The 22,252-nt window shown below is 40.1% G+C and overlaps 1 long non-coding RNA gene across 3 annotated transcripts in view; it reads right to left on the reverse strand.

The window, feature by feature from the left end:
* Nucleotides 1-22,252, reverse strand: part of LOC120404440 — a 173,900-nt gene that overhangs the window by 77,389 nt on the left and 74,259 nt on the right. For 2 of the 3 annotated variants that reach the window (XR_005597986.1, XR_005597984.1), the window contains exon 2: nucleotides 19,796-19,957. This is a non-coding gene — a long non-coding RNA (uncharacterized LOC120404440). Of the gene's footprint in view, nucleotides 1-19,047; nucleotides 19,958-22,252 lie in introns of all 3 variants that reach the window. The other variant, XR_005597985.1, reaches the window with a different exon arrangement.

Consider the following 22,252-nt stretch of genomic DNA (forward strand, 5'->3'; position numbering starts at 1 on the left):
CCTTCAAATGGTTCAGTTTTATTCCCACTGATGATCACAAAAAGCACATTTTACGATTTCACATCAGGTAACACTTTGTATTAAAAGGGAAAAGTTTCCCAAAACCCTTTGCCAGAACCCTGGCACAGAGTGCAGCTAAATGTACCAGATGCAGATTGATCTAACTGCACACACACATAACTACTTTGTGTGTATATGAGGAGAGAAAGGAAAGGAGCAATACTTATACTTTGTGGAGAAAGGAAAGGAGCAAAGTTCATTCTCATTCTTTTTAGCTGCAAGGTAGAATCTACCTTTATTCTAGGGCCATAACCCTGAAAACACTTCTGTACATGCCTAACTTCACTGGTACTATTCAGCTGTGTAAAGTTAAGCACAGTGCTTGCAGGACAGTAGCTTGGGTTACCACTGACATCATCCAGTCTTTTTAATAGATTAGAGAGTAGATTAATATCATGTTTTTGAGAACTAGCTTTTTAAAATTCTATTTTTATTTTTTTTAGTATAATCATGGCTAATAAATATAATGTACACATGTGTTGTAAGAAAGTAGCCAGAAAAAACAAATATATACACTGTGACTCAGATGCACACTAAAGACTCTCATGAAAACAATTATGAACCAAATCAGCTGGGAGGAAGAATTTAATTAGAAAAATGTGATTGATAATTGGGAATCACATTCTGGCATTGGAATCTATGAATCTATGTTCTTCATTTTACACTGTGTAGGTAGTCCCAATGAGAAACACATGTGTAAGTCTTTTTCAGACCAGGGTCTTACATTGTATGTCCCTTTTTTACTGTTGCAGCTCTCATTATTTTAACATTAATTCTATGTTTGGTGTTTTTCTTCTGACTTCTGTAGTCAAATAATTATGAGAATCTCAGATTATTTTTTTAAATGAAAGTTTATTTTCCTCATGGTTGTGAATAGGGTGACAACATAGAAAGTGTGAAAAATCAGGACAGGCACCTATATAAGAAAAAGTCCCAAGTATCGGGACTGTCCCTATAAAATCGGGACATCTAGTCACCCTAGTTGTGGAGCAAAACTGAACAGTGAGCCCTAAAGAAATAAACCTAAAATCAAATTTTTAAAAAAGCTAAATTATTTATTGTTTTAATCTCATGATTCTTAAGAAAATCTCATTATTTTTGAAGCAGGGGGAATGGTTGATTCATGATTTTTGAATGCTTGTGATTGGGACAGCTGCTCTATGACCTGCTGTGATTTTAAGTCAAGTTTATTGCATGATAAACTAAGCATGTTCTTAGATTACAATATTTTGTTCTTGTTTATGTTCAAAATGTTAATATCATAAAAATGTAGGATTGGGAGGGACCTCAAAAAGTCATATGTTCCAGCCCCCGGTGCTGAGACAGGACCAAATATACCTAGACTATTCTTGACAGGTATTTGGTAAACCTGTTCTTAAAGACATCCAATTATGGGGATTCCAAAACCTCTGTTGGAAGCCTATTCCAAGCTTTACTATCCTTATAGCTAGTAACTTTTTTCTAATATCTAACCTAAATCTCCCTTGCTTGAGATAAAGCTGGTTCCTTCTTGTCCTACCTTCAGTGGACATGGAGAACAATTGATCACTGTCCTCTTTATAACAGCCCTTAACATATTTGAAGACTGTTATCATGCCCTCCCACCCCCCATCTTCTTTTCTCAAGGCTAAACATGCCCAGTTTTTTAATCTTTCCTAATAGGTCAGGTTTTCTACACCTTTTCTCCTTTTTGTTACTCTCCTCTAGACTCTCTCCAATTCGTCCACATCTTTCCTAATGTGTGATGTCCAGAACTGGACACAGTACTCCAGCTGAGGCCTCACCAGTGCTAAATAGAGCAGGACAGTTACCTCCTGTGTCTTACATAAGACACTCCTGTTAAGTGCACCCCAGAACATTGGCTTTTTTCACAACGGCATCTTTTGTTGTCTCATTCATTTTGTGATCCACTATAACCACCAGATCTTTTTCACCAGTACTACTGCCTAGCCAGCCATTCCCCATTTTTTCTTCTTAAGTGTAGTACTTTTCACCTGCCCTTATTGAATTTCAACTTGTTGATTTCAGTCCAATTTGTCAAGGCCTTTTTGAATTCTGATCCTGTCCTCCAAAGTGCTTGCAGCCCTTCCCATCTTGTGTTATCTGCGAATTTTGTAAGTGTACTCTCAACATCATTATCCACGTCTTTTTACTCCATCAGTAACTAACTCTCCACAACGGCTTCAAATTATTTCCAGAAGTAGGGGATAAATACTGTTAGATGGTTGGGTCATTACACTAATTGAATCTATTTCCCTATATTAAGTTCTCCTCACACCTTCTATGGGTCATCTCGGTTATCACTTCAAAGGTTTTTTTTCTCCTGCTGATGATAGCTCATCTCAATTGATTGGACTCTTACAGTTGGTATGCATACTTCCACCTTTTCATGTTCTCTGTATGTATAAATATCTTCTGTCTGTGTGTTCCATTCTATGGATCCGAAGAAGTGACCTGTAGCCCACGAAAGCTTATGCTGAAATAAATTTGTTAGTCTCTAAGGTGCCACAAGTACTCCTGTTCTTTTTACTGTCAATACAGTTTAATTTCTGGCTATGAGATCTTTCTAAAATTATTAAATATACTTAGTAATTGAGAGTCCAAATAAAGTCAAGTGCTTGACAATAGAATTATTGTAGTATCAGGTCCTTAATAATACCAGAAAAATTGGAGAAAATTCCTTTCCATGCATCACTGTCTATCCCCAATTGTAGAACAAATACTAAGTATTTCTGGTTCAGTTTAGTCACTGATAATTCCATTTTATGTAGCTCTCTTATGGTTCAGTGAGACTAGAAATTTCTCTACATTTTTGTTTCCCACTGTTCTGATTGTTGGTATCTGAGAAGCAAAATGGACAGTGTTGTGTGCACCTTTGTCAGCAGTTCATAGGTCTAATTTTAGTTGAATGCAAACTCCAGACCATCTTACATAAACTCACATCTGAGTAAATTATTTGTGATCCACACATTAATTTATACCAACATATCAAAGCAACCTGGAATCCTCTAGTATTTATCAGATGTTATCTGATCTAACTGGATAGCTGATTTATACTCTAAAGTTCCCCAACTCTGGATTATCTATGATAAGGTGATATGCATCCTGCAGTCAACACAGATCGTTTAATTTGTTTCCATGCAAATTGGCCTTTTCTGTCTTCTCGAATTCCACAATGCAATCAATAGCTACATTTCAAATACAGTTCACAACTGCCTTGTCTTAGGAAATCAAGGACAGCTTCAACATACTATTTTTAGACTTCCCTCCTGGAGTCTATTATTATTGTACTGTAGCAAAGAATTATTTGTTCCTTTATTTTCCAACTGCAGGCTACACATTTTTGCTACCTTGTCATTCTATTAGTATGGATCAAAATGTAGAGAGGGCTGTCATTATATGCAATGCATTTTTATATATAGAAAATTGTAAAGAGGTTGATCATATTTTTGTTCTACAGCATGACAATCTCACAATTTAAAATACTGTACTTAAAGTATTTTTCCATTGTTTTCAGGAGCCAATTAAAATCATTTAGTGACTCACAGGGGAATCTTTATTCAGTTGTTGTCCAACTGAAGGCAGTTGATTATGTGGTGGGGCAAATCCCCACCCAGTCAAGAAAGGGTTAAAAGAGCTCCTCTGGGCACAATCAATCCCTGTGAAGCTGTGAAGTGAGTGAGTCCTTAAAAGGAAGGATCCTTATTAAGCACAGGGTGGCACTCTAAAGAAGCAGAACTGCAAGTCAAAGGTCTCTGGCCCAGGGAAGAATGGGTTGTGGACCAGCAAAATAGCTTGAGAATTTTGGCTGTCCAGGCACTCTCAGAAAGGAGAAGGGCTGGTACTTTCTCTTCTCTTCCCTCCCCCTAACTTCCCTGTTCGGTGTCCTGAAGGCCTGAGACTCTGCTCTTTGTGAGCTGTGGAAGCATGCTGACCCTACAGACTGCTTTGGCTCCTCTTTCCCCCTCTCTCCACTTGCTCCTCCAACCCCATAAGAGGGCAGATGCTTTGACCAGCACAGCTGAAAGAATGTGGCCTGGACTATGGAACAGGAGCAGAGCCCATCTTTTCCCCAAGGTAGCCTAGCAAGATTTAGCCTACTACAGACTACACTGAATAACTGCTCACCAGTATGAGCTTTTTAATTTGTCCCATGGCTTGTGAATATGTTAATTGTGTAGCACTAAACTGCTGTGTAAAAATGTCTTTGGAAATCTTATAGCCAACTAGTTTTCTGTAACAGACTTGCATTCTTATGTGCACCTGCATTTGCATGTGATAATCCGTTAATTGTGTAAACAAATGCAAGTGTTGGTATTTTGTGTAGGTTTCCACTCAATGGCTAGTCCACCTTAACAATATATCTTAAAAGTTATGGTATGGCAACAGTTATTTATGAGCACAGTAAAGATAGCTTGTTGCTGGCTTGCAGCTTGTGTTTTATTTCATTTATGTGTGTTTCCATAGAAAACTTCCCAATTTGTAGTAATCCTCCACACTTTAGAGATCTGGCCATATGTGCCCAGTTACAATGTTGAGCAAATTTGTATAGCTATGCTATCAGCCCCTGAAAATGTCTTCTATCATCTCCTGAACAATGTTGCTATGATGCACCTGACTTTGTTTCTGCTTCAGTCAGTTCGCGGTAGCCCGAAACTAGTATATTTTTCAGCTTTTCCATTCATACAATATTATAGCAGGTATAAAATGCAGTTAAATGCTAAAATACAAAAGTTTTTAATGAACTTTAGCTTCAGGGCCTAAGTGAGTCTTAATTAAGCTGTTGATTTCCAGCTTTCCCTAACTCTTAGGGTTTTCTCGATCCACACCCATAATAGCTCCTTCTTTCACTTGCAGACCTATATCATCAGTCAATATTCTGTAGCTGCCCTCTTCTTAGAGGTAGTCAATGGCTTGATCTGAATCTCAATTTTACTGTTAGATCTGGCATATTCTTATTGAAGACAATGAATTTATAAATTTACACCGATTTAAATGAGATCAAAATCTGATGTGATGATTGTGCAGTCTGATAACCATATATGGAGATCAAGCTCTTGGGAAAGTCTCCCAGTGTACTAATGCCAAAGTGAGGGTTTTTTTCCTGGCTACATGAACTTCATCTCGAGAAGTATTCAGATGGCCTACAAGCTTTTTTTGGCTTACAGGCTAGTTCTAGAGGTCAGACACACAGGGACCTATGGTGAGAAAAAATATCATTTTCCTCAGTGAAAATTATTTAAAGCAGTGATTCTCAAACTTCCTGTATTGGTGATCCCTTTCACACAGCAAGTCTCTGAGTGTGACCCTCTGCCCCCATACATTAAAAAAACACATTTTTTAGTATTTAACACTGTTAAATATAAAATGCTGGGCTGGAGGGGCTCGGGGCTCACAGCCTCATGCATGGCCAGGCTAGGAGCTGACAGCTTGCAACCCCCATGTAACCACTTCCCAACCCCCAGTTTGAGAACCCCTGATCTAGGGGGACATGGGAGACCTTGAAGGTAAGGTTGTCACCAGTCCAGATTTTCGCAGGATCATACCTTTTTAGAGAGAGCTATGCTGGGAAATATGTAAGGGTGCTCAGTACACACTGCCAGTGGTCCAGTTTTATGGGCCTAGCATCATCCCAGATGTCTTGGTTTTTTGAACCTTAGAGGTACCAACCCTACTCCAAGGATATAAGAGTGACAGGAGCCTATAGGGAATTAATACGTCTCTGACCTGTGTTAATTCCTTATGTGGTTTCCAAATAGAAATCTTGGGGTTGTCAGAGGACAGTGCAATAAAGAGGGGCCAATCCCTTGCTCAACCCTCAAAATTCTGTGGATGTCCTTCTTCACAAAACCTCCTCTGAGGAGTTTTTGTTAGCTGCAAGGGAGAGGAGAAATTGCAAGGAGATAACATTCCCCACTCCCATGTGACTAGGCAGCAATCCACCTGTGAAGGGGACATTTCAACACAGTATACCATACTTTGAAAACCAGATTTTTTTAACCCCAGATAGCAGAAGGTGACTGGCAAGGAATACTTACCTTACCCCTCCAAAATCAGCCATTGATCCACTCCCTGCCACTCTCAAAACACACAGATCCTCAGGAACTGTTGGAGACCATGGCCTTTCTGTGGAGACCTTGTACCCCATGATAGCTCTGGAACCCCAATTTCTTCCCTGTACATCAATCCAGTGCAATCCTGCAATATCAGGATTAGTGTGTTGCCATTGCTGCCTGCAGAATTTCCCTCTTAGAGAGATCCCTACTGCACAGCAGGTCTGCACAGATGGTAATAGCTCCAGGCTGATAACTTTTCCTGGTAACCTCCACGCTCGAAGGAGGGAAAAGATATGCATCCCACTCAGCTTCACCAATATGTAGCCCCGTATTTACCCCTCTAGTCCCTTATCCTATGAAAATCCCACCCACATTGGGCATCCTCTCTGGGGTTCTAGATTGTGCCACAGGATATGTTTACATTCCAATGTATGCTCAGCATTCAAACTCAGACTCAAACCTAACCCCCCTTCCATCTACACACAAATCATGACAACCAGGAGCTCAGACCCAGAGTCTCAGGACCTTATGGGGGTGGAGGATCACAGCCTGAATCAAGGCAGGAAACAGGATTTGAGCCCTATTGCATTGCAGTGTATATGCAGCCCAACTGGACTTGTGCTCTGGTAGTCTGCAAAAAGTATTCCACAATCCTATGGACTGACAATTTGTCCTCTAGACGGTCAAGTTTGGACACTCAGATTTTTCCATACTGCATCACAACCAAAGGGCTAGAGTGCCTATATTTTGGGAGGGTGCTAGGAAATCTGGGGTGTGGGGGTTGGACATGGCCCTCATAATGCAGTCCAAACACTGGAGCCCTAGGTTGGGACCCAGAGGTCAACAATTCCTAAACTGGGTTACAAATAAATATACCCTTAAGCCCTAGGTTAACAATCCCAGGGTCTGCTAACTTGATTTCTACTAACCCTGGGCTTACATTGCAGTGTTGACATACCCATAGAGGCTGCTGACCCTCTGCTCCTCCTTGCATGAAGGAGTGGTGCGATCTCAATAAAGATTCAGTTACGTGAAAGACTAAATCTCAAAGGCAAATGCAGAAGTGAAGTAATTCAATACATTATTGTGCCCCAAGACCACCTAGGCACAATGAGGCAGTTCCTCTATGTATCCCTGATTCTGTTTCTAAGCACAGAGAGGCTTTAAATGGAGTCAAGTTATTTTATGTGTTTTGCCCTTCATATCCTACTCTTTGGGGGTATGAACTGTTATTGACATTTAAGAAGACTATTTTATGGCTGTGATCAAAATGGAGCACAGGTAAATAAAAAGTGACATTATATGTAATATGATATAGAAACCATAAAAATGCAAATTGTAGTAATTCACCCTTGCTGCTATTTAAGGCCACTGAAAGTATTATGAAACCAGAACTGATGTCTGTTTGCCTGTGGTAAGGAAGAATAGGAAAAGGAAAATAATTAGATTATAAATCTTTGGTCTGATCCTGAATAGTACTCAGCCCTTACAATTCCCCCTGAAGTCAGGATGAGGTCATGTATTAATAGAAAATGCTGAAAACAGTAAATCATATAAACATCACTTATATTAAAAAGGGATTCATGATATGAAGTGGAAATCATATGAAATTCAGCCACCTAATGTAGTGTCAATCCATACCCAAGGGAAAATGGGTGAATGTGGAAGAGTTTTTTTGCTTGGAGTTTTAATGATTTTTCTTTGCGCTTCAGAGTTATGCCTGGAGGCATGAACTTAGAATCATAGAATCATAGAATATCAGGGTTGGAAGGGACCTCAGGAGGTCATCTAGTCCAACCCCCTGCTCAAAGCAGGACCAATTCCCAACTAAATCATCCCAGCCAGGGCTTTGTCAAGCCTGACCTTAAAAATCTCTAAGGAAGGCGATTCCACCACCTCCCTAGGTAACCCATTCCAGTGCTTCACCACCCTCCTAGTGAAAAAGTTTTTCCTAATATCCAACCTAGACCTCCCCCACTGCAACTTGAGACCATTGCTTCTTGTTCCATCATCTGCCACCACTTATTCAATTTCATCCTATTTACTTCAGACCATTTCTCCAGTTTGTCCAGATCATTTTGAATTTTAATCCTATCTTCCAAAGCACTTGCAACCCCTCCCAGCTTAGTATCGTCCACAGACTTTATAAGTGTACTCTATGCCATAATCTAAATCATTGATGAAGATATTGAACAGAACCGTACCTAGAACCGATCCCTGTGGGACCCTACTCATTATGCCCTTCCAGCATGACTGTGAACCATTGATAACTACTCTCTGGGAACGATTTTCCAAACAGTTATGCACCCACCTTATAGTAGCTCCATCTAGTAGCTTCCCTAGTTTGTTTATGAGAAGGTCATGCGAGACAGTATCAAAAGCCTTACTAAAGTCAAGATATGCCACATATACCACTTCCCCTCATTCACAAGGCTTGTTACTCTGCCAAAGAAAGCTATCAGGTTGGTTTGACATGATTTGTTCTTGACAAATCCATGCTGACTGTTATTTATCACCTTATTATCTTCTAGGTGTTTGCAAATTGGTTGCTTAATGATTTGCTCCATTATCTTTCCAGGTACAGAAGTCAAGCTGACTGGTCTGTAATTCCCCGGGTTGTCCTTATTTCTCTTTTTATAGATGAGCACTATATTTGCCCTTTTCCAGTCTTCTGGAATGTCTCCCGTCTTCCTTGACTTTTCAAAGATAATTGCTAATGGCTCAAATATCTCCTCAGTCATCTCCTTGAGTATTCTAGGATACATTTCATCAAGCCCTGGTGATTTGAAGACATCTAACTTATCTAAGCAATTTTTGACTTGTTCTTTCCCTATTTTAGACCCTGATACTACCTCATTTTCACTGGCATTCACTATTTTAGATGTCCAATCACCACCAACCTTCTTGGTGAAAACTGAAACAAAGAAGCCATTAAGCATCTCTGCCATTTCCACCTTTTCTGTTATTGTCTTTTCCTCCTCATTGAGTAACGGGCCTACTCTGTCCTTGGACTTCCTCTTGCTTCTAATGTATTTGTAGAATGTTTTCTTTGTTTCCTTTTTTGTCCCTAGCCTTGGCTTTTCTAATTTTGTCCCTACACACTTGTGTTATTTCTTTATATTCATCCTTTGTAATTTGATCGAGTTTCCAGTTTTTGTACAACTCTTTTTTGAGTTTTAAATCATTGAAGATCTCCTGGTTAAGCCAGGGTGGTCTCTTGACATACTTCCTATCTTTCCTACACAGTGGGATAGTTTGCTCTTGTGCCCTTAATAATGTCTCTTTGAAAAACTGCCAACTGTCTTCAATTGTTTTTCCCCTTAGACTTGCTTCCGCTGGGATTTTACCTACCAATTCCCTGGTTTGCTAAAGTCTTCCTTCCTGAAATCCATAGTCTTTATTGTGCTGTTCTCCCTACTACCATTCCTTAGAATCGTAAACTCTACCATTTCATGATCTCTTTCACCCAAGTTGCCTTCCACTCTCAAATTCTCAATGAGTTCTTCCTTATTTGTCAAAATCTAATCTAGAACAGCCTCTGCCCTAGTAGCTTTCTCCACCTTCTGAAATAAAAAATTGTCTTCAATACATTCCAAGAACTTGTTGGATAATCTGTGCCCTGCTGTGTTATTTTCTCAAAATATGTCTGGGTAGTTGCAGTCCCCCATTACCACCAAGTCCTGTGCTTTGGATGCTTTTGTTAGTTGTTTAAAAAAAACTTCATCCACCTCTTCTTCCTGGTTTGGTGGTCTGTAGTAGACCCCTGCCATGACATCACCCTTGTTTTTCACCCCTTTTATCCTTACCCAGAGACTTTCAACAAGTCTGTCTCTTATATCTATCTCAACCTCAGTCCAAGTGTATACATTTTAATATATAAGGCAACACCTCCTCTCTTTTTTCCCTGCCTGTCTTTCCTGAGCAAGCTGTACCTTTCTATACCAATATTCCAGTCATGCGTATTATCCCACCAAATCTCCGTAAAGCCAGCTATGTCATAGTTGTGTTTATTTACTAGCATTTTGCGTTCTTCCTGCTTATTCCATATACTTCTCGCATTAGTATACAGACATCTAAGATACTGATTTGATTCCCCCCGCCCCATTCTGTCTTGTCTCTCCCTTATTTCTGCTATAACAGCCCGTGCTCCCCTCAGATTCTGACCTTTCTCCCAGGTCTCCATGTTTGTGACTTACCTGTGGGCTTTGGTCACCTGCTCCCATTGAACCTAGTTTAAAGCCCTCCTCACTAGGTTAGCCAATCTGTAGCCAAATATGCTCTTCCCCTTCCTTGATAGGTGGACCCCATGTCTGTTTAGTAGTCCTTCTTCCTGGAACAGCATCCAGTGTTTAGATGTGCTGTCTCTAATAATAAAGCTGTTTGGACTTCCAGACAAATGTATTAAACCAGAAATAAAAGAAGAAAGACCATTTGTTTTGCATCTTCAGTCATTGTACTCTACGTGGATATATGAAAACAATGTTTTCATTAAGTTGAGACATTCCACAGGGACTCACTTGCCCTACAGTGCTTTCTTCATTTTTTTCATATAGTTCTATTGGTCCTATTGATTAGGCATCTGTTTTTTGTATAGCCATAGTTTGCTCTTCTGGAACAATGTTTAGCAGCTGTTACAATTCAGACAAGTGTTAACAGGGTGAGAATTAATTTAACACCCAATAATATTTTAACACCTGGCCTGACAACAGCAATATCATTGAATTTCACCTTTTAGAAATTGCTTAGTGAATTACTTTATCATTACTTTGACTTTGACTACAGCATGCACTGTTTTGTATTTTGAAACAAAAGTCTTGGAATTAAAACACAATCTTGTATTATAAGTGAGTGCTATTTGTACGAATTTTTTCTCCTATAGGATTATTCTGCAAAGTTGAATATACCTTTTTCTTACCAGAGCTGTACCTCCAATTTTCCACCTAAGTTGTAATAGATCAACAGAGATCAATGCACATAGTTCTAGTAAAATGTTTATGGAGCCAAGAAATTACAAATTCCTCTTACTCGTGTGAAGTCAGATGTGGGCTCCATGTATAAAAGTACTGTACAAATCCTCATACAGATGAAAGAATTTTTTTGGCAACCAGTTCCAGGACTGATTACAGAACATCTGATAAAACACCTGCTAGAAAGGTAATGTATTCACACAGTGGTCAGGATTAGTATTTTTCTGGCTGTGTCCAAAACTCCTATGCAACTAGAATATGGTTGAATGTGCTTAAGAGATTTTGTCTGGGGACCTGTGATGCTTAAAACAGTGGGTCTGGCAGCAAGTGAAGCTTTACTTTCAAAAGTTTTTATTATACTGTGCTGGAACAAGATTCAGTCCTCTGCTCAAAACCTTTTCTATCTATGTGTGAAGCGTAAGGAGAGACTGTTTCTCTGTGAATATCTAGATCTATTTTATAAATGGTGGTTGTGCCAAAGAATTGCAGCATTTAAGCCAAAGGAAAACATCAAGTGACTGCAGCCTACTGTTCTCAAATCAGTTTACAGTGTCTATATACTAGTCTAAAATCAGATTAAACAAAACTCTACAATACTGAGGAAATTAGATTACTTCAAATGCTTATCATCCAATTTATGCATTCGCTTTACAGATGCTGCATCATCCTTTATGCCATTTCATTTAATACACTAAGAAATTCCAGCTCCTTGAATGACTTGTGTAATCTCGATCTTTTTACGTTTCATATCAGCAGCAAAAATAGGCAGGAAAATATAGCCGGGTGGACAATTTCCACTAGTGCCAAACAGATGAAGATTTGATATATCTACCAAATCATCCTCGTTTCACATGTTAAACATTATATTGAAGTTGAGGCACAGGAAATGGCATCAATTAAATATTCACTGAATTTATCTGCTACTGGGCTATCCTCTGCCCTTCCACTGATTTCTGTGTTTTATTGGAGTGCTGTGTGTCAGGGAGATGTGGAAAAGGCACAACCAATCTCTTAATGCTAACCACTAATTTGAACAGATGGTAAACACATCAAAAACTAGAGAATAAAAGCACAGAAGTTTTTCTTGGTCAAGGAGTAGGAATTAAATCTCCAGCTGGATATGAATATTTCAAGAAAATATCTTGGGTCTGATTCTACAACAGTTTTGTGCCTGTGACTTATGGTATGTCTACACTGCAGCTGCAGATGCGATTTGCAGCTCATGTAGATAAACCAGTGCTAGCTGTGCTCTAGCTAACTTGCTAAAAATATCATTGCAATCTTAATGACACAGGTTGTATGAGCAAGTACAGGTCCAGGTGGTCATATGGCAGCCTGCATCATCACATACTCACTGCTATGTACAGCTAACGCAGATACATCTACATGAGCTGCAAATCACACCCCTGGCTGCAGTGTAGATGTACCCTTAGTGGAGTTTTACAGATGTTAAACTTGTACAACGGTGTGGAGACTTAGGTCCATGGTGTGAAAATAAATATATTAACCCTCGTATGGACCTTCAGACCCAACCAGTCATTGTACCTGTCATAGACTCAACTCCACCCTAGGGCTCTGCATTTGGGTTAAACAGGAAACTCAAAGGCCAAATTCACAATTCAGGATAACTCCAAATAAATGATTATATTTGTATTTATATTTCACTACCATTTTAATGCCTCAGATAACCATTTCTGAAGCCAAAATACTATAAGATCTGGTTTTCATATGGTATTTCCAACATCCAGAACATAAACTACAATGAGAAGGTAAGAGTTTGTGTATTTTAGCTTAATAAAATGCTCCTTGAAACATTAGAAAAGCCTCTGACCAAGGCAAACACACACAAGCACAAGTATTTGAAATGATAAATCCTAGGCCCCTCTCCTCACATGCACAAACATAACTAATATGCACACTGAGTATCTGTACACGATAGACTTTGTTTAACCTTCTTATGAGGGGCCAAAGCTAAAGTGGTAAGTTGGTGGTAGTATAGCAGCATGTGCTGTTTTACCCAATATTGTGTCTCTTGCTGGCTGCTGTTATCCATAAATGATGTTTGCTTGATCTCCATGGCTGGATTAAAGGGAGGCAGAGGGTAAGAGAGTGGTAGTAATAGGAGTAAAGTAAACTCCACTGAAGGTAGGAGAGAGAAATATTAACTTTTATGGTTGATTAGGCCAGGGAGACAGCACTTAATGAAGTATCACAGAGTAAGAATATTGTGGGGTAAGGGATTTCCCCCCCATTTTGTTATATTTTTCCTGTTTCTTTGGGGACAGTGGAAAGTATCACAAGCACTGAGGGCTTGATTTAGCTTCAGGTTATGACTGTCTGCCAGCATACTGTCTGGCAGAGTCCCCCAATGGCTGAACATCTGCCTGGAGGTGATTCCTCTGAGGGTTCTGCATTTAGCCAATGGAGACTTAAAAGTGTGACCAAAGAAGCCATGCAAAGCACTTGTTCAGAAAGCTCATGTGGCCCATCTTCTCTAGTTTGAATCTTAGCTCTTGAGCCAGAAATTCAACTGGCTGTCCCTGAGTGGAACCTTCCTGGGATCTACAACCCATCCTGGACAATGATCCATTGCTTTTACAGGCCTTGGGAGGCAGGCTAGTCCTCGCCCACAGTAGACAACCCACCAACCTTAAACATATTCTCACCAGCAACCACACACCGCACCATAGTAACTCTAACTCAGGAACCAATCCATGCAACAAACCTCGATGCCAACTCTGCCCACATATCTACACCAGCGACACCATCACAGGACCTAACCAGATCAGCCACAACATCACTGGTTCATTCACCTGCATGTCCATCATGTGCCAGCAATGCCCTTCTGCTATGTACATGGGCCAAACTGGACAGTCCCTACGTAAAAGGATAAATGGACACAAGCCAGACATTAGGAACCGCAATATACAAAAACCTGTAGGAGAACAGTTCAATCTACCTGGACACACAACAGCAGATCTAAAGGTAGCCATCCTGCAGCAAAAAAACTTCAGGACCAGACTTCAAAGAGAAACTGGTGAGTTTCAGTTCATTTGCAAATTTGACACCATCAGCTCAGGATTAAACAAAAAACGTGAATGGCTAGCCAACTACAAAAGCAGTTTCTCCTCCCTTGGTGTTCACACCTCAACTGCTAGAAGAGGGCCTCATCCTCCCTGATTGAACTAACCTTGTTATCTCTAGACTGATTCTTGCCTGCATATTTATACCTGCCTCTGGAAACTTCCACTACATGCAACTGATGAAGTGGGTATTCACCCATGAAAGCTTATGCTCCAATACGTCTGTTAGTCTATAAGGTGCCACAGGACTCTTTGTCGCTTCCTGGGATTATAGCAATGGAGATACCACAGAGCAGTCTGGGGCACAAGAGCATACAATTTACATTTAATTGCACAGTGGGTGTGAATTGAACTTTTGAAAGTTTCCCCTTTCTGCCACCCCTCTTCATTTATGTATATGCTGTACTAATTTTGCAAAGACTGGTGAGTGTTTGCTCAGTTCTGATTGAGAACTTTAAATTAGGAGTACCAAGAACAAACCAATGGAAGAGTATTTCCATCCTAGAATGGGGGAAAGCTTGAGGGAAGGGATGTAGAGACAGACTGGTCCATACCTGCCCAATGGGAGTTCACTACTACTGAACCTAGTTTATCAAGGCAAATGGAATTTGCCCTATGTTCAGTAATTGCCAAAGTGTTTAAACTTGTGCCCTTAATGCAACCAGTTTTATTAAACTTCAATGAATTCTTCTAGTATATAACTTTCTTCCATCTTGAGATGGAAAACTCTTCTAACAAAGAGTTCATCTAGTCTGGACCTTGCATCTTCAATTTCTGTGATGACATCCACATTAGGAACATAGAACTTGCCAGACTGAACATAAGAACTGCCATACTGGGTCAGACCAATGGTCCATCTAGCCCAGTATCCTGTCTTCTGATAGTGGCCAGTGCCAGATGCTTCAGCGGGAATGCACAGAACAAGACAATTTATTGAATAACCCATCTTCTGTTGTCCAGTACCAGATTCTGGCAGTTTAGGAACAGCTTAGGGACTGGATCAGATCAAAGGTCCATCTAGTCCAGTATCCGGTCTTGGACAGTGGCTAGCACCCAGTGCTTCTGAAGAAGGTGTAACAGCCCTGCAGTAGGCAGAATGGGATCATCAGCCCACACATAGTTTTACTTTACTATTTGCTTGTATACGTGACTCTGCTTTCCTTCCAGAGTTACTTGGGAGCAGGCAACACTCACCTGTGTGCCAGGCTGCCTGATGTCAACAATAAAGGAGATCCTGAGCATCCTAGTGGTGATGTTGGATAGTGGAAATCCTCCATCTACCCTCTACTTTTACTTATAAGAAAATTAATCTTGGTGCATCCACTTGGCTTAGCCCTGTGAACACACACACAGGCATACCTTGGGAGTGTTCAGGAATAAAACTGAGCTAATCTATGCAATGGGTTTAATACAGAAGTACCAACTGTAAACTCTATACAGCCAATATACTTAGATTGAAGTTCAAACACCTTTACTTAACAATTTAGAAAAAACATGATATAACAGATTGAAATTAATCAAATGTCACAACCACTTCAAGTCATAGGGGGCACATCAATAAATCAATTAGTGCATGTTACAGTAGTACATGACACTCAACCAACTTTCATTTACACTGGCACCATTTGCCCCACCCGACTGCACACTATCCATATACCAAACCTTGTTTAACACTATTTATTTAATGTTTGGTTATGACAGAATCAAGTTAACATCTTTGACTCTTGGGCCCATATATTCCATCTAAATTAATACAACAATGGGGAGAAGGGTGTATGCCTATCACAAGGAATAAACATAGGGGTCATACTTATCCACAGCTACTGCATTTATCCACACTGCTATCTGAGTTACAATGTCATCTAAGATAATTGCAGTATGATAATATGGATCAGGGATGACACCTGGCTGCTAAGCATTTTTTGGATTTTGCTCTGCAAAGTGGGTGAAATTCTGGCTCCATTGAAGTCAATGGCAAAACTCCTATTGACTTCAATAAGGCCAGGATTTCACCCAATTTGTAGGCTTGGTCTATACTAGAAAATTATGTTGGTAAAACGACATTGCTCAGAGGTGAGAAAAATCCACAGCCCTGAGCAACACAGTTAAATCAATCTAACCCCTGGCGTACACAACAGTAGGTCAACAGGAGAATTCTACCATCACCCTAGCTACCACCACTCTTGGAGATGGAGTACCTATGCCAATGGGAGAATCCCTCCTGTTGGCATAGGTAGAGTATTTACTGAAGGGCTACAGCAGCACCGCTGCCACATTTTATGTGTGGACAAACCCTACATAGTGTTAGGAAAATCATTTATTCACATTTCCCTGACCATCACTCTAGGCTATTAAAGTATGACTTCAGATAGAAAATACGATGGAAAATAGATATGATGGAATTTGTTTTCTCTGTGTGTGTGATGTGCATATCTTAATATACAAGTATGTTTGTGTACCACTACAGTGTCATATGATTATAAAATTAAACTTATAAAAATAGGCAAATAATACAAGAGTACATGATTTGCATTGTTTCTGTGTGACACAATATCCTGTTCTTTTTCTTTTCTAGTCTGACTTTCTCTTCTTCCTTCAAATTGTTTATGCTTATTTTTTTTATCATAAAAAGTCAGTGGAGAGAACAACACTGTAAACTTCCAGTCCTCCTCCTCTTATTATCTTGCAGCTCATTCTCAGCGGTCAACTGAGACAACACTTAGCTCCCAGGGTATGTTGCAGTTTACTGTAAATAGCTATGCATTTGCCAGTGTGGAAGCACAAAAACACTAAAGGTTACCACCTCTAGTCTGGAAAAACAAAGGATTCTAATCTAGTAACTTCTCTGAGTTCTGAACAATGAAAGGTTTGGGTTTTTGGAGAAGTGACCGGTAATCAATGAAAATCTCAGAGAGTTTTTCCTGAAAGAGCCAGTAACAGATGAAATGGAAATCTGGTAACTGTATTTGCAAGCCAGTGTTGGTGATTATATACTGTGATGGAGCAAGGCCGGATGCCTACAGGAAAGTACTCAGGAACAGGTATGTTAGCCCCAGGCTAAGCAAATCCCTAGTACCATGGGAACCAAAATGGCAGTTGCTCCAGGGTAATTAAGGCACCTGGGGCCAATTAAGAACTTTCTAGAAGGCACCGGAGAGATCTACATTGATTGGAGCACTTGCAGCCAATCAGGGCAGGCTAATCAGGGCACCTGGTATAAAAAGGGGAGCTCACTCCAGTCAAGCAGGAGGAGCCAAAGGAGAGAAGTGCATGTGAGGAGCTGGGAGCACGAGGCACAAGGAGCTGAGACTGAGAGGGTGTGCTGCTGGAGGATTGAGGAATTATCATACAATCAAGCATTATCAGACACCAGGAGGAAGGACCTGTGGTGAGGATAAAGAAGGTGTTTGGAGGAGGCCATGGGGAAGTAGCCCAGGGAATTGTAGCTGTCATGCAGCTGTTATAAGAGGCACTATAGACAGCTGCATTCCACAGGGCCCTGGGCTGGAACCCGGAGTAGAGGGTGGGCCCGGGTTCCCCCCAAACCTCCCAACTCCTGATCAAACATAGGAGGAGTTGATCCAGACTGTGGGTTCCACCAGAGGGGAAGATCACTGAGGTGAGCAAATCCACCAAGAAGCGCAGGACCCACCAAGGTAGAAGAGGGACTTTGTCACAATACAAGGTTAAGATAAGTAAAATAGGAGACCTGTGTATACCATGGCAGTCTGGATCTAATTTCTGCAGCAAAGCTTGTGCTTTTTGTAGTGCTATGAAGCACTACATTTGAAATTTTGTAGCAGCTTCATCTAGATGAACAAAATTGGGGAGCGGGAGAGGGTTGCTGATTTAAATAAGAAAATTCAAAAACTACAAATATCACTGCTTTCCCTCTGTTATTTATTGTGATACTTGGTTTAGGCTGTGCCACATTTTTCACTTTCAGTCTGCCACAGTCTTTGATAACAAAAGCATGTAACTACATTGTAGAAATCTTTCATGGGGAAGCTGGCTGGGTTGGCAGCTAGGTAGGAAGACACTTGATGCTTTTGCTCCCAAGAGGATTCAGAACTGCTGTGTCAAGTCTGCTACATTCTGACTGTCCACAGTTTAACTTCCATTGATGTTGGCCAGCTTGAGAATCAATCCAGATTGGTAACTATAAATTTCTAAAACTATGGCTGCTCCATAGATGTAGGAAATGCTAGATTAGATAAGCTTTGTAACCTGAGACAAACGCTCATTGAAGGAGATATTCAATTTGTGAATAAGATAATAAGGTAATGATGGTAAGATATAAACGTATTGTATGGATAATAGAACTGGTCTAACTTTGTCATTAAAATGTTTTTTTGATGAAAAATGGTATTTTGACCAAAGGAAAACTTTTGCAAGAAAATTTTAGTGTTCTTAAATATAAACCAATTTTTAGACAAGCGAAACTCAAAATATTTAATTTCAGTTTTTCAATTAAAATATGAACAATTCAAACACCAAATCATTTTGATGTATTTCAAATTTTCACTGGAAAATAAACTCCAATTATTTCAAATTTTCAAATTTTTACTGGAAAATAAGCAGTAACGATTCAAATTAAGAATATTCAATGTGTTTTGAAATAATTTGGTACTTCTAAATAAATTTATTATAAAAAAATCATATTACATAATTGGTGCAATAAAATGTAGAATTATAAACTCTTATTTTAAGGAGACAGGAATTATACATACACTGACGTAGGCCTAATTAATTACAATCAGTGCTGTTAACACTAGGTGTGAACAACTCTTTTAAATAACATGTTGATAAAAGGTGTTTTCACCTTTAAATTCTGAACGTGTGGGAACCACTACTACAGAGCACCGAATGTAATTTGCTTACCTTTTTAGCTTCCTCTGGTAGCCATGCTCACTCATCCCAGAAGCAAAAGATACATGAAAGGAGAGAATAATTTAAAACAGTCCTTTTCTTTAGAATCCATTCATGTTGTGTCTTTATATATGTATGCTAATTATGTTTCCCCCTTGATGTGAGGCAATATTGTGTTGTCATACTGAGAGAGTGGGTGTGCAAGAAAGAAAACAAAACAGCAATATTTCTGAGGGTCTCTTTTTGTAGGCTTCTCTTGGAAAGTTGGATTTATATGTAGCAAAGGTCAAGGGTGGATTAAGGCAAGACTAGAAGGGAGCCATGGACACACAGTATTTGGATCCAAGGGAAAGCCTATCCTTGGAGATTTCTGGGCTACGTCTTATGGCTCGGGGAACAGATGTAAGAATTGGCAGGGAGGAGAACCAGGAGTGCCATGAACACACCTGGAAAGAGGGGGCTTTGCGCTGTTGTGAAGTGGCATTTTGGCTTGTTGAGGGCTCTTGCATCTGGGCCTTGTTTACTTTACTCTTACTTGGGCAATGGCAGAGGCCTCTCTCTCACCACCTGCTCTACCCACCTAAATTCCACTACACTGGGTGTTTAGAAGTATTATTGTGACTGCAACATATGGAAGAAAAAAGCCTGTCCATGTTTCCCATGTGTATTAAACTTTTCTGGGTTGAGGGAATGCATTGTTGTCTGAATATGAGAAGCTTTTCTGTCTACATATCTCTGTGGGCTCAAACAGAAACATTACCTGTAGCAGGGATCGGCATCCTTTGGCACGCAGCCCATCAGGGAAATCCACTGGCAGACCATGATGGATTGTTTACCTGCAGCGTCTGTAGGTTCAGCCGATTGCAGCTCCCACTGGCTGTGGTTCGCCATTCCAGGCCAATAGGGTTTGCCCAAGTAACAGCTGTAACGACAATTTGCCAAGAGGTTTGAGAGCCATACCTAATTTTGCATAATATAAAGCAGATTTATGTGGAATGTGAGGTATTTAGCTATGATTCTGTTTTGTCTGTACTGCACCTTTAATGTAATAAGTCTGCCTGTCGGTTTGCTAGAGCAGTGCTTCTCAAAGTCGGGCCGCCGCTTGTTCAGGGAAAGCTCCTGGAGGTCCAAGCCGGTTTGTTTATCTGCCGTGTCCGCAGGTTCAGCTGATCGCAGCTCCCACTGGCCGCAGTTTGCCACTCCAGGCCAACGGGGGCTGCGGGAAGGGTGGCCAGCACATCCCTCGGCCCGTGCCACTTCCCGCAGCCCCCATTGGCCTGGAGCAGTGAACCGTGGCCAGTGGGAGTCGCGATCGGTCAAACCTGCAGACATGGCAGGTAAACAAACCGGCCCGGACCACCAGGGGCTTTCCCTGAACAAGCAGCAGACCGGCTTTGAGAAGCACTGCGCTATAGGGCAAGACTGTGAGAGGATTCAAGATGGCAGCTCATATAGAGTGAGATGCAGTGTGCTTTATTTCTCATGGATATTTTGTCTGTTGTTTTCCTTAATCTAAAACAACAGCTGCCTGGACTGAAAGCATAGTAGGCCTTTCACTGTTTCTCTATAAGAAATATAACACAGAAGTGTGGTTTGTGACCTGCTTTTCAGTTAATGATGGAGCAGTGCACTTTGGAACCTGTAGTCAGTAAGGTATGCCTCCACACCAAAAATGATGGAGGCCATTGGTCACAGTGCCAGTCTCTTTTGGCCTGCAGGCCACTCCACGTATCAAGCATTGTTTGTATTGACTGATTTCTGGGCAGGTATTTTGAAATGTTGCATTTGTAATCTTGCTCTCTGTTCTCTTATCACTGCTTATCTACATCTATCTCCTCTCTTACTTACATTAATCTTCAAAAATAATTCAGGATTGCTTTACGTTTCCCCTAAATTTTACTTTCTGAATTTGTTCTTAATCTCTTGATGAATACTGTTGGCAAGTATTAGTCAGTAAGATTAGCTGTAATGTGCAGGCTTTTTTTTAGTATCTACAAATAGCTGTGAGTAATCCTTATTTAGACATGGGTCTAATTCACTTATACTTTTGGAACTGATGAATAGCATTAGAACGACTATTTGAGAATTTTACATAAAAATTAATTGGAACTTAGTGTCATTATGCAACCTTATTTTTACATATTTTAAAATTTTACATTGAAGAGTTACATTCAATAATGGTGTATAGCAGTAACTAATCTAAGATAGTCAGACTTTATTTCTGATCTGATATACTTGTACTCATTTGCATAATACATCACATGAGTTTATATACACCTTAACACACATGCATAATGAGATTTTCATGTGCACATTGAAAGGAGACTAGGCTCCCAATTTTCTGTATTAAGCATTTACAAAACTTTCCAAACAATAGCAAGGAACAAACTTTTAAATGCAGGCACCCCAGTTTTGCAAGGAATTCTTTCTTTCTTTCTTTCTTTCTTTCTTTCTTTCTTTCTTTGGTGCACCAATCACTTACAAATATCTCTCTTTCAGCCTTAGCAGTGGAAATAAGCTTAAAATTGCTGTAGGGATTTGTGAATGATTCATAAATAATATAAATGTATAAAGTACAAGTAATTAATATTATGATACTATAAACTATATGCTATTACTATGTATCTTCCATCCACAAAATCCAGAACTGCCTGTTTTTCCATTTGTTTCCCCACTGAGTTGGATTGTGGCCTAAGAGTAGAAATGTTATGAGAAGAGATGACATTGTGAGATTTCCACCATGTTGGGCCTAAATCTTACACAAGCAGACTACATTACTTTAGAGCCATCACCCCAATTTGGTCCCAGATCTAACCTAAGAACCATTGTCTAGATATAAACAAGATCCAAATACCATCCCCTGATCCATCTGTAACATAAAGACTCTGTAATGAAGTGGTCTGTGGGTAGAAGATTTAACTTTCTGGTGGTGTCCGTTAAGCACCTTTTGTTAACTGACAACTAATGTAATCAATTTATGTGAATCTGAAATGGTGAAACAAGTGGCAGCCTCAGCTACACACCAAAAATGTCTGGACAGTTGGGGCTTGATTCTTCACTGCCTTACAGCTCACCTAATTATTACAAATGTGCAAATTTGGTGTATAAAGCCACCGAATCCAAATTCCCCACTCACTTATACCTGAGGAGAGACACAAGGATGGATTCTAAGTGGCAGACCACAACTTCATGAAACTTGCCCTGCCCTATCACTCAG

This window comes from Mauremys reevesii, linkage group 4, assembly GCF_016161935.1.
Source record: "Mauremys reevesii isolate NIE-2019 linkage group 4, ASM1616193v1, whole genome shotgun sequence".
In the NCBI taxonomy this organism is placed as follows: domain Eukaryota; kingdom Metazoa; phylum Chordata; order Testudines; family Geoemydidae; genus Mauremys; species Mauremys reevesii.